Source organism: Manis javanica, chromosome 7, assembly GCF_040802235.1.
Source record: "Manis javanica isolate MJ-LG chromosome 7, MJ_LKY, whole genome shotgun sequence".
In the NCBI taxonomy this organism is placed as follows: domain Eukaryota; kingdom Metazoa; phylum Chordata; class Mammalia; order Pholidota; family Manidae; genus Manis; species Manis javanica.
In genome coordinates this window covers 3,344,033-3,358,057 of record NC_133162.1, presented here as the reverse complement: position 1 = coordinate 3,358,057, position 14,025 = coordinate 3,344,033, and the positions used below count along the sequence as shown (strand labels likewise).

Sequence of the window (14,025 nt, the reverse complement as noted above, 5' to 3'; positions counted from 1 at the left end):
GAATTACAAGAGACTAAGTGAGCCTTCAAAGGTGTACATTGTGCATGCAGAGCCTCTGCTGAGTTTACCAATCACTGATTCACTACTGGATGCAATCAGCATTTACTGAACACCCGGAACCTGCAGCCGTCTGTCCGCATGTTGTGGAGGCGAGAGTCAGGGGAGGTAACAGTCTTGCAAGGCCCATAGAAATCATGACGCAGCCTGTGGGCGACACGAAAGCAGGTAGAATGGGCTGCCCCCACCCCTCCTCAGTGGTCCCCACAGCCCAGCAACTTTAACTACTGTGGATCCGGCAGTGGGGACACACTACCTGTTTTAACTGCTACCTTCATCTTTCTGTCTCTTGCCCTTAAACATAGGAAAGCTCCGCAGATGGCCTGTGTTAAAATATTTGTGAATAAGAACACACGGCAACTCTTTCATTCACTTAGAGCAAGATAAGGCCAAATGTTGCCAAGCAGGGCAAGAAATGGTAAGGGAGATGTCTCGGACCTCAGGGTGCAATGGCACCCATCCTGGATTTAGAACCAGGACCAGTAGGGATGCAGCCCCCAGCCCGCTTCCTGGAGCACAAAATGGAGATGACAATACACAGCTAGCAGGGCTGCTGCAAAAATTAAATTGAATAATAACAGATGTAAAGCAATCACCACCTAGTAGGTATGCATTAAATGTTAGATTTCCCTGCCTCCAGCAGTTACTCACAAATTATCAACATTTGCTGAATCCTGAGATACCAGCAAGTCACTCCAAACAAATCATTACAAATACTATGCTCGTGCTGGTTGTAACTTCTTTCCAATTTTAGCAAAATCATATAAGAACCACTCAGGAACATATGGATTTAGCAAGAGGTGCATTTGAACTAGGCATAATTCCCTCACTGGATCCAGACCAATAGCCAATCGGACTTCATGTAGGACGAAGCAGAATGCAAGGAAGGTAGGGCTGAGGATGGGTACTCTGGGGCGCAATACCTGCGTTTGAGTGTCACCCTGGAGAAAGCCTGGAATCGAGATAGGATAAGTGACCGGTGTTGCAACTGCTTATCAGAGATGAGTTAACACTGATTAAACAACAGAACAACATGCAGTATATTCACACGAGCTTACCGTGAGCCATTGCGAGGCTTGCTGAAGGGAGGCGTAGCAAAGCAGGCGGGAAACAGAGCACAGAGCTCACTAACTCGCTCTGTGCTGTGTCAGATCATGTGCGGGCAAACAGCAGGGCCCGACAGGATTGTCCCCGTTCAGAGGGGAGCCGTCTCCTTCAACAAGGATCTGACAAAGAAATGACCGGAGTGGAAGGTGGAACGTATCTGAAAAAGGCCAGCAAAGGATGTGCTTTCAAAGAATTTCTCCAAAAACAGGAAGTAAATCCTAAAGGCATTCTCAGATAGATGTATTAGAAAATGGAAATTGGAAGAAAAAGCTTTGCAAAGAACTGTAAAGGTGAAAAAGAAAGAACATTTAAAAACAAAGAATAAAAGGGGGATATAATTTAAGACTACAAAACTGTTCAGAAGTGAAAACCTCAACTAAAGCAGCAGGAATTTGGACAGACCATGCTGAAGGGCTAGGACCGTGGACACACCGGTGGAAAATTCCATAAAATGAAGGGGAAAAGGAAAGGTCATAAGGAGAAGGTGACAGACATGAGCGGCGGGCACGGGGCTCCAACTCAAGTTCAGTTCGTTCTAACAGAGTGACTGCCTCGTTCACTCACTCACGTAGGCATGCATTTGTTCATTCTAAAAATCTGTGAATGATTGAGTTTTGCCTCTGTGCAGATGTGTTCCAGGACCTAGAAATAAGCGGTGAGGAGCCACCAGCTCACACCTTATGTGACATGCGGGGACAAGGCAAGAAGGAAGCAAGCAATGAAGGAAGTTCAGCAACTGTTAAATTTTGTGAAAAAAAAATCAGTTGAAACAAGAGAAAGAGCAGCTGTGGGGCAGGTCCCAGAGGAGGGACACAAAGCAGAAAACGACATCATTCCAACATCTCGTGGAAGAAACACTTCCCTAAAGTAAAGGACGCCTGATGCCCAAAGCCAGGGAGAAAATGACACACAATGAAAAACACTAGGAAATATTCAAAGGAAACGACTGAATTTCAAGGATTTTTTAAATCCCTTAAGGTTCTTTTAAGGGACAGTAAAGCAGAACAAGGAAGCCGCCTAACAGAGGTAAATGCCTGGCAGCCTAGGACTTGGCCCGCGATTGGGAGCCAAGAGCCCCGGAACAACCCGGGCAAGGCTGGTTCTTGAAGCTTCGCTGCAAAGGAGTGGCTTAGGGTGACTCTTTAAGGGACGGAGCCCTTTAGCCCACCTTGAGAACTTCTGAACCACTAGGCTGAAATCGCTGGCTAGGAAGCTGCACATTCAACACATATTTCTGACAATTCTGAGGCAGGGGGCCCAAAAGATACCACACTTGCAGAAACATTGTTCCCCAATGTTTTGGAGGAAAAAGAAGACCCAGCCAATTTGCTAGTGTCTGCAGTAAATAGAAAACGTATCCTCAACGACAGCAGACATGAGCCCTTCACAGAGAAGAAAAAAAAAAGCTCAACACAATCTAGAAAAAGAAATGAGGAAATCAGGAATGAGGATGATGTATTTAAATGTGGAATCAAGACGTAAAGCCATTGCAAGAATTATGGGGAAAAAGCAGAAAGTAAATATTGTTTTTTTTTAAATCAGCTGTATTAAAATGATAATAAAAATCCAGAGATGGGGAAGGAAAAGAAAATATAAGGCCACAGATTTTCCATCTTTCATAGGTTGGGGAAAATCAGTACTATTTGAGATTAAGCAATCAAAAAATAAAAATGTAATCAATTTGTTTAAAGTTATGGAAGCAACCGAAGAAAACTGAAATAAAATTCAATCTTTCTAACTATTAGACAGGCTCTCCCTCTCCTCCGGGTCTCTCTCCTCGATCTCTCTCCCTCTGCCTCACACTCACACACTCACACTCACAGGGGAGTGTTTACTCCAGACAAAACACAGAGAAAGCTTTCTGTATGCAAAGCCCTGGGCTCCCGTCTCTGTGCATTACTTGAATTCTCTCAATGAATACATGGCATAGTTTGCTTTAATTCCAACTTTACAGGTGAGGAAACCATCCCAGAGGGAGGAAGTAGGGAAGTTGGTAAGTGGGAAAGTTAGGATTTGAAATGAGTCTCTTCTGGATCACAACTTGAGCTCTAAAGCAGGACCCTTTTTATTGTCTCCCTTTTGTATAATAATGGAAAATGGGGAACAACCTCAACGTCTATTATTGGAGGACAAGTCAGTTTCTGGAGTACTAAGCAGGTTAATTTTCATTGGCTTGAATTTATGTATATAAATTTTTTTAAATATCCAAGATACATTAGGTAAAACGAAGTGAGTCCCACGTCAGGATGTGAATGGGGTTCCTCTGTGCATGTGCCCAGCAGATGCCCGGGAGAGGACAGGGAGAGCTCTGGGCGGCTCTGGGGCAAGACGGAGGGCCAGGGACAAAGGGGCTGCTGGCAGGGCAGGGGTGGGGGTTGTTTTAATTTAACACATTTTGTACTCTTGGCTTCCTTTAATAATGACCATGTCTTTCTTTTGCAATTTTTTTTTAAAACTAATTTTGAAATAAAGAATAAACATTTCCTGGATCCTTCCCCAGGATGTGAGTCGGCCCCAAGAGGCACACGCCCAAATCAGAAGGGCAGGCAGTGTTCTGACAATAGGATTTCTAGAAAGAGAGGAAAAAGTGACTTCAAGATGGGATGTTTCCTCACAAACAAGGGATAGTCAGAGCTGAACTCCTGGTGTGATGCCTGAATATGCCCCATGGCATTTTTTTTCTGGCTATAGAGAGAGGGTCCTGGTGAAATACTGCCTCGAGGAGGGGCTTCGGCTCCAAGCCCAGGTTCTGCCTTTGTGGGGTATCTGGTGGACGGACGTCTCCCCGCCATCATTCATTTGCAAGATGAACATGCCCCATGGCTAAAAGAGCAAGAAGCAGGCACTTCTCACACCACAAGGATTTCATGATTTCCTGCTCAGCACGCTCTATGCTCCCTGGGAGAAATTCTACAGCTAAAGGCGGGTCTGCTCATCCCCTGGAGGGAGGGGGGTCTCACAGAGCTTCAGGGAAAAGGGGCAAACCTACAAGGGACCGTTCCACATATGTGGCCACTCCTCACTCCGGAAGAAGGTTTTCAAAAGCATTAGACAAGAAAGTTCTTGGAGGTGAAAGGTTATTGCTTTGGGTAAACCACCCAACTCAAATTACTGTGGCATTTTTACAAAAGAAATTAGAATTTCATCACATGGGCTTTGAGAACATCAGCTATGTTTCAACCCGTTGTTCCTAATGTAAACATCAGCGATGGGGTCATTTGCCTGTTTGTGAATTTCCATTACAGATAATTAAAGAACAAACCCCACTTCAGTTACAGAAGATATACAACTCCTTATCGGAGGACTGTAGATGTTCTTCTTAACAGTGTACAGACAAGGAGATTAAATTTCAGAGAGAGATTTATTTTGTGCTATTGTCCCGTTAGTCACCAGAGAATTGTGCAATGCGAGTAATCTGATCAGAATAATGCATAGGGACATATTTCAGAAAACCAATAATTGTGGTAACATTGAGCTCTTCAAGGTGCCAAAATAAAGTCCAGAATCACTGCCACCCTCTCCCCCAATTCCTTAATCAAAGCATCATAAGATGGAGCAATGTTGTCCATTACAGCCACAAGCTGGAGGAAATCACTATTGGACTTTTTGAGATTTATTGTAATTTGAGATCTATAGCACTTCTCTAGACCCAAAATCAAAATGATATTTTATAGACAAGCCTTAGCAAGATTTTACAGTGTTTATATCATAAGAATTCTTCGTCCTTGGCTAGGTACCACAGGTTGTTTTTTATTATGTTATGTCAAACAATAGAAAAATTACTAAAACTGGCTATATTTAAATTCTGTTTACTTCTCTAACCTTTTGACTTACCTACATAAAAGGTAATCTTTCAAGAACAAGTCCCAACAGAATCATTGCTTCTTTGCTTTCCTCAAATCCTCATGGAATAAACAGAATCTCTAACAAGATCCCTTTAACCATTTTTTATTCTGCTCATATTTGCAATGACTTTATAACCGACAGCCATTCGCCTCTCTCCTATTATCACAATCAGTGCGTCCTGGGATTAAAAACCATTTAGGGCCCCAGTCTTCAACATACTCCCCACACGGCAGTATAATGAACATTATGCATTGTTTCTTTTTATTGTTGCTAACTTTACTGGCTCAGCCAAGAAGCTGGGGAGCTTGGTCCTCATTTTTAAGCAGAGGAGCAGCCCGCTGACCAACAGGGAAAGTGGCATCAGATGAGATTGCAAAGGTGGCAGGGAAGTAAATGCATGAGCCACTGATGGCCACTGTCCCCATTTTATCATGAAATGGTCACAAACTAGATGCTTCTCCAGGGACTTTCTCTGGGAATATTTTCTTTACAAACATAGACTGGTGTCTAAATTGCTCAAGAACAAATATGTTGAGTTGCTAAAAAATTGCATTAAGAAGAGCAAAGCAATGTAACAAGTGGCTTAGAAGCCTAATCATAGGCGAAGTTGCAGACAGTTCTGGGAAAGTCCATTCAGCTGCCTGTGGGTGATTCCAGGTGTGGGTGGGTCCCTGGAGAATATAACACTCTACCCACCTCCAGTGTGGTAGTCCACCCGGTGGGGCAGGGTAGCATCTACCCACGCATGATATGTCCACTAATGAAATTAAACAGGGAAGGTCAGACACATCCAAGTGGATCTCCTTGCAAGATCCCCCAGCATGAAAGAGGGCGGTGACAGTGGATTCAGCCCTGCTCAACTGCCGTCTCCCAGCCTTAGGTCAAAGACAAAAACTGCTCTGCAGAAATGAACACGAGATAAGACCCCAAGTAACTCCTTGGGTTGTTACCCACCAAGGAGAAGATGCACCCCAAAGATGATCTGGCTTGGAGTCCAAGGTGGACTCGAATTTGGACAGTAAGAGCAGACGGTATTTTAACAAGCTTTTCTGGCTCCTGAGCCTGTTTGCTATGCTTGTCTAAGAATGACTCCCCATTGTCAGCAAACAGTTAACAGAAAGAAAGAACCCCATCTCAGGAGTCAATATTAATCTTTAGTTTACCCAAACAAATAGGAAATGGGTGGGGTTTAGTCTATCTTAGGACTTACATATATTGTGTTTTACAGTCATTCCACTATTTCTGCTTCTTAACCATGTGAACCAGGTGGATATGTAAGTCATCATTTTAGATGATTAAAGTGAAGCTATGCAAAAATATTAACTTTGTTCCTGTTAAAATTAGAAACGAGGAAAAAATGTCTATGTCACTATGACTGTTTAACATTGTTCCAATAGAATTTAGTGACATGTGAAATAATAAAAACATAAATGACAAAGTCATTCTTTGCAAGTAATATACCACATACATAGAAAACGTTAGAATTAATTTAACTATTAAGTAAAGTAGCCAGAAAGAAGTTAAATGTAGAAAAATTAATTCTTAACTTAGAAAACAGATTGGGCAAAAATGACTTGTACAACAGCAAAAAAGAACATAAAATACAAGGATGAATCCTAACAAAAAACTGCACAGAATTTGCAACAGGAAAACCACAAATATTTCCTGAGAGACATTAAAACATTTTACAGAAATATATCATGTTCATTGATAGGAAGACTGGATAGAGTAAAGATGAGCATTTTTCCCAATTGATTTAAAAGAGGAATGAAAATACAATCACAATTCCAGTGGGTATTGCCAGGCCCCTGACAGAATCATTCCAAAATTTATATGAAAAAGAAATAACAAAGAACAGCTAGTGAATTGTTGGGGAAGGGGTGCAGAGAGCAACATGGAGAAACTTCCCTGTCAAGAAAAAAAATCTCATTTAACTAGTGAGTTTTTTTATTTAAAAGAGAGAATTACAAAGCATGGGAAAGGGCTGTGCATATAAACAGACATAGTTAGGCAAAATGCCCATGTGTTAAAAAAAACTGACATGAGTTATCAGCGCAGCCCATATGATACAACACAGTAAATTCTGGATGGCTATAAATAACCCTGTAAATAAAAAGTAAATATGCAAAAATTTTAAAATAAGGCTTTTTAAATATTTTTAGGCTATACATTCTGTGAGGGGAGAACTGTCTGTCTCTTTGAAGAAACAAATGAATGAGAAAACATGAAAATTATGGGGGAAGAAATCATAGCGAAAATAAGAATTGCTGTGATGATTTAAAATATTTTTTTTAAATAAGAGGCAAACATGTCTGGAAAAAGATTGCTAATAATATGATCAAGGGCTAATATTCTTAATATGTAGTGATTTTACTAGTCAATAAGAAAAAGACAATTTTAGAAAAGTGAGAACATTTTAAACTGTAGTTTGGGACAGTCAAAAGAGACACACTCTCTTGACATGAGGTTTTGAGAGCCTGCAGTGGTTGGTGACATCAACTTAGGCTAGCGCTCCTCTGCAGGGTTCTGGAATTTTCTCCAGCATCCGAGACACAGAAGCATTGATCTAAATACACTTTTAATACTTCGACATCATCATCTAGAGACAGTGTCACCTTATCAAGATTCCCTGATAAAGATACATACTTCTGATCACTTGTTGCTAACCTGAGGTTTGGTAAAATCATCTTTACAAAAAAAAAAGCTAGAATTTCATGCTACTTTGGCTCACAAAATAAAACAATAACTTTGCTTTTCTGTGAGAATTAACCCATTTGTCTTAAGCATACAAGAAAAAGTTTTATGCAAGAATGACTTAAAAATCTATTACATTGTCAAATTTTGTGGTGTAGGCACCAAGAAAACTGTTCTGTCTTAAAAGCTTTCAAACACACATCCATGCACACATGCACACACATTATGAAGGAGGTCAAACACCCAGCCCAACTTTCAAGACCATGGTACTTAGCACACACCTGTTCATCACCATCGTCACAAACATAAGGAAGGAGGATGAAACCACACAGCAGCTCATGGAAAATTAAGAATGGAAGGGAGAGGAAAACAATAAAAAATTAAATTGCCCAATTTATAGGCATAATTTAGGAAAAAATGAAAATACATAATGAAATAGAAAAGGATGCAAAAATTCAATTGTTTTCCTTTAAAAGATAAAATAAAGTATGACACAGAGTATAAGGGGAATATGTCTTAAAGTTTTGTTTTTTGTTTCTGATTTACTAAGAGAAAAGATGCTGTTTATTTAAAAGGAGAACAGGATTCTGATTACTGTGGCCGACTGAGGACGTATTATTTTCTCATCCTCCCCAAACTCTGCTGAAAAATCACTGAAGGGATCTTTTTTTTTTAATCCATTATTATAGAACTGGAAGAAAAGTACACCTATCAATAGATCAAAACAGGAAGGAAATTCTGGAAAATACAGAGCACATGGAAATTAATCAATGGCAAATCCCAATATATTAAAGTACCAGCAATTCCAAATAGATGAAAAAAAGCCTCCATGGAAGTCAGTTTCCCAGGAGAACCCCATAATGCTCCGAGAACGGAAGAGTAAATTGATGGTCATGGATGGTCAGCCTGGATACTATTTTAAATCTTCTCTCTGAAGAACCCCCAGCAAGGCCCACCCACCCGGTGGGCACTTCCAGAGCCCGCGCTGCTCCGAGCAGAATTTCATTTACCTCCAGCGAGACACAGGAAATACTGGGCAGTCACCAGTACTGTTTGGCTTACAATCTCCTCTATGAGACGGATCATTACAAATCATCATTTGCTGGAGGCAAGCAGCACGAAAGAACAGTGCCAATCAGGGGTCGGGGGAGAATAAGGATGAAAACAGAAGAAAAGGATGCCCGTTGATTGATTCAGAATAGGCTGTAATACAATTCATTAATATTAAAGATTCAATATTTAAATTACGCTTTCCAGGGTGGAAACCTCAATAAAAAGAATAAATAAACAAAACTGAATATCAAAGGAGGAAGGTGGAAGATGGAGAGAGTTTCCCAAATCTCAGTCCAAAGAACAGTGGTTAAAGTTTGACAGAAAGTCGGAATGATAACAAGGGCCGATTCGTAAGCTCCAGTGTCTAACAGAGTTTTCAAAAGAAAACACAGATATTGGAGGGGAGGAAATACACGAGGCATTAATGAAGTAAATCTCCCTGGTTGGAAAAAATGTCTTGAGTTCTTTGTTTTGCTTTGTGTTATTGAAAGCACTTACCAAGCGCTATACAAGAAAAATGAAAAGTAACCCATTCCTAGAGTCATCCTAAAATACCCAGAGAGGAAAGGGCAGATTATCTACAGGAAACAAAATCAGATCGGCATCAACTGTTTGATCTGCAAAAACAAGTCCTAGGACATAATGGAGCAATGTTTCAAGGACAAGGAAAAAGAATTTTGCACCTAGAATTATACACCTAGCCTAAGTATCAGCCACGTGTAAATGACTCAGAAAGTTTGTTAATCTTTTTAGGAAAGTTACTGGAACATTTATGCTGACAGATTCAAAATGATGAATCTAATACAGAATAAGATAGTAGATTTAAGAAATAATGGTGAGAAAAATCAACAAAAGTAATAGCTTTTTCAAAGAATTCTTTTTACAATATAGCCATAGATGGTATGACTTTTAAGATGTAAAGCACAATACAAATAATCACAATACGGAACTAAAACTTGAAATTATTTCAACAAAGCATAGAAGATAGGGGAATAGAGATCATGAAAGAGATCATGTATTTGTGGAAGCTGAAACTTACTGTTAGACCAAAGACATCAAAACAGAAAGGACATTTAAGACAAGGGACTACATATTATATAAAAGTCCAGTCCTTTTGGCTAATAGTATAAACTCCCATACATGGAATAACATAACATCAGAATACATAAAAGTGTATATGTATTACATGTAATACTTGTAATAGATATATATAAAAGTGTATATGTATTGCACGCATTACAATGTACACAAATATATATATTTAGATCAGATAGAACATATGAAACACAAAGAGCAAAAACAGAAAAAAACTAGCTTGTTCCAAGACATCTAAGGGACCTCTTTAAAAATCACAGAGTGAAAAATGAATAAGGGGACAGATGATCAAAATATGAACTTAAAAGCTTGTTTGAAAAGTTACAAGGAGAGCTTTTGGAGGACTCACGTGTTTTTCAAATACTTCTAGGATGTTTCTGTTAAAAATATGCCTGTTTTAGTGCATATAGAAAATTCTGCAGATCCCACAAAAGTAGAAGTCACACAGACCAAAACAATGAAACCAGAAACTCATCAGCACAGGATGGCCCCGAAATGTCAATCTCCTCAAACACGTGAGTCCAGAACCTCCATATCACTTATGAATGTAAGAGAACATTAGAGCTGAGATTAAAAATGTTTCATAATGAGAGTATTCCATATGAAAACCCGCCCTCAGAGGAAGATGTGCGGCCTTAATGCATTTTCAGAAAATAAGAAAGACCAAAACTAAGCTTAGCATTCCATTCAAAACTTAGAAAAGTAACTCAAATATTTCAAGTAAATATGGGAAATAATTCACAACAAAAAACAGAGGCTCCTATTTCTAATATCACATACTAAGTTATTTGGACCAACCCTCCCACCGAAAACAACCAAAATTAATAAATCATTTCAGTCCTCCTTAAATGCATGAAAAAGTTGTCGATATTGTAAGGAAATATATCTGAAATCTAAGGACAGAAAGATCCCAAAAAGGTAGTAAGCGGAGCCCAGAGCACGAAGGTTACTTCTACCTGAAGAGGTTTGACAGCTTGGGTGGCTCTATAGGGCAAAGGGGACAGAAATCAAGGGTCAGGGCCCACTCATCTGGGGTATAATTGTAAACGAATTTGGTATTATTTGGTCAGTTCAAATTTAAGCATTGCCCCGTGAGCCAGCGTTGCTATAGTGAGGTAGACATTCTAGGAAACTTGATCGGCATCAGGAGCAAAAACACGCACAATTTTGTTATTTTTAGTAACCAAAAGCTGTAACAGCCGTAATATCCACCTGCAGGAACACAGATCAACAGGAACGCTGCAGCTTTTACCATGGAAGAGCGCATGGCAGCCAAATGAACCGAGAAGGGCCCCGCGCCCTGACGTGAATATATTTCACATGCATTGTTGAATGAAAGAAGCAAAGGAAGGAAACAAGAATATGCTTAGGATGATTCTAAACCAGAAGTTCAGTTATGAAAATCAGAAAAAAACTAACTGAGTTTGTCTAGGGAGAAAGACCTGGGCAAGAACATGAATACCATTGTGGCTACTGGTAATGGGCCAGGTATTAGCACGTTATAGTGCACGTCCATTTGTATGGCTTCTTCTATACAAAAAGAAGGTTTGTTAAGTAGTAATTTAAAAAGTACAAAATATGTTAGCGCAAAGAATAGATTTGAACAACAGAAACAAGAGCTCTTAGGAAAAAACCAACAAAATAGCCACTTTATAAGTCTGGTCAAGTAAAAAGGAAGGAGACCAAGAACATTAGAATCATAAAACCATACAACTGCGTTCATGGCACCAGTTCTTAAGGTGCTAACATGTATAAAAGTCTGGACCAAGAGATGTTAAATGTTGATAAAAGGGACAGTTTTTTTAAAATTGTGAATGTTCCACAACTGACTTCAGAAAAGTAGAAAACCAGATTGCAGCAATGTCCACAAGAGAACCTGGAAAGTAACCAAACGTGCACCCCACCCCCCACCCGTCCTACCATCAGACATCTCCTGTGCTGCTTGGACCTGCACCTCTTCTCACTTCATCTGCATTATCATTCACTCCTTTTGACTTCACCTGTTCTTCTCTAGGTATTTAGTTGTCTATAACTTTGCTTATTTCCATTTTTGGCGCTAGAGGTACATACGGTCTGATTTTCCTCTGAGCTTTAATTTAGTTGTATCTCACAGATTCTGATATACTAAGTTTTCCTTAGAATAGTTTTAGAAATTCTGTACTTTTGTTTATTTCTCCTTTGATCCAAAAGCTGTATTAAAGACAGCTTTTTTTTTCCAGGTGAAAGTGCCTTTTTGTGCTTTATTTTCTTATTAATTCCTAGTTTTATTGCATTTAGTGAGGGTGGCTTGCATTACTTATATTTTTTAGAATGTATTAATATTTTCTTTACCACCTCATATAAGGCCATTTATGTGTGTGTGTGTGTGAACGTGTACTTGAAAAGAAAGCGCCATCTACTCTGACCCCTCAGTGCCTTGATGGGGGTGGTTTGGCCACACCCACCAGTTTCTGGGGCTCAGCAGGGGTTCTCTTCTCACCTAGCCTTTCTTGCCTATAGATTTATGTCCTTCACTCCCCTCTTTTTCTTATTTGGGTTCAGAAAGCATCTTGCAGAGATTCAAAACCACACTGATGCCATGACTCGCACAGTAGACTCTGGCAGATGTTTAAGTGTCAATGGAATAACAGACTATGCTCTAAAAAATTTTTAATATTCCACAATATACCTAAGAAAATATAGGAAACTTGCATATAACCATCACCACACTGAGTCTTTCCATCCAGAACATAGTATAGCTCTGCATTTGTTCAAATCTTACTTTTAAGATTTCGCAGAAAAATGTTATAGTTTAACCCTGGTTCTATGTTATTCTTCCTAGTGTTTTTCCTACGTACTTTATATTCTAAGCTGCTTCTGTGACATGGAACTTCTTTCCCACTAATCATGCTGATTATATCTGATATGTAAGATTACTATTGATTTTTACATATTTATTTTGGATCAACACACTTTTATTTTACAATTCCTTGGCTGGAAAGATAAAAGATAAAGGAGATTTTTAGCACAAAGATAAAGATCAAACATGTTTATCTGTTGAAATGAAATATCCATGGGAAATTTAGAGAATATGATTTTAGTGATCAATTTTAAAATTGAAAGATCTTTTCTATTTTATGGTTTATGTTCATAATCTTCAAATAAATCACAACAGATTTAATCAGTAGAATTGAATCAGAAGAAATACACAAGGATTTGATCCACCGGTCTGAAATATCTTTAGAAATGACATAATTCTTTGTAATAACACATTGCTCTTTGAGCAAGATCATGTAAATGGCCCCATTGGAGATGTTCTGAGAAATTGTATCTGTTTATAATCTGGTATTGGAATACGAACAGAAGCGTGCATATTAGAAAAAGAAATTCTTTGGAAAACCCAGTCTGCATCTTTTTATTATAAAAATTCTGCGAATCAAATAATGAAAACACACTTTGGACCATCTGAGCAACCACCATCTGCTTAAATAGAAAATACCCGGGGCCGTATGTGCCTCTCCTGTGTGGCCTAAACGTCTACCTGCCCTGAGACCCTCCCGGGGGCATGGAAGTCGCCCGCCCTGCAGGCTTGTCGTCAGGGAAGCACAGGGGACCTGAGGAGGGCCTGTTCCCACGCAAAGAGGGAGCTGAATCGGGAGTGGAAGGAAGAAACAAAACCACGGGGCTTCCGAGAGCAGAGTAGAGGCCGGGAGGGGAGGCAAAGCGGGCATCAACAGGCCCCGACGGCGCGGGTAAAGTCGGTGGAGAGGCCGCGTCAGCACGGAGCCCGCCCCCGGCTCAGCCAAGGCCCCCGAGGCCTCGGTGAGGGGGAGCCCTGGAAGGGAGCCCAGCCATGTGGGCACCACCTAAAATAACAGCTGCCCGTAAATCACCGTTGGGGGTCTGGCTCTCAGAGCTCCTCCCGACACCAGAAGCAATGCACAATCTCTGTCGGAGCCTGTGCCCCCTCTTAGGTTACAACTGCGGTCGCCTAACTGGAATCCCAGCCCCTCATTAGTCTTCATGAACCACACAGGGTTCCCTCTGCAAAACGAAGGGTTTGGGCGGAATGAGCTTCCATGGCTCATTTCAGCTCCGACATCCCCTAAGCCTCTGGAACCCAGGATGGAGGGTCCTGTATTCACACACTTTTGCTCAATTACAATATGACATTTACAGTGACAATTACATATT

At 40.2% G+C, this 14,025-nt stretch overlaps 1 long non-coding RNA gene across 2 annotated transcripts in view; it reads left to right on the top strand.

Annotated features, from left to right (window-relative positions):
* Positions 1-14,025, top strand: part of LOC140850326 (uncharacterized) — a 33,819-nt gene that overhangs the window by 12,961 nt on the left and 6,833 nt on the right. The window contains exon 3 of one of the 2 annotated variants that reach the window (XR_012132953.1): positions 8,394-9,453. The exons of the other annotated variant lie outside the window; for it this stretch is intronic. This is a non-coding gene — a long non-coding RNA (uncharacterized lncRNA). Of the gene's footprint in view, positions 1-8,393; positions 9,454-14,025 lie in introns of those variants that run through there. 2 annotated transcript variants of the gene reach the window in all.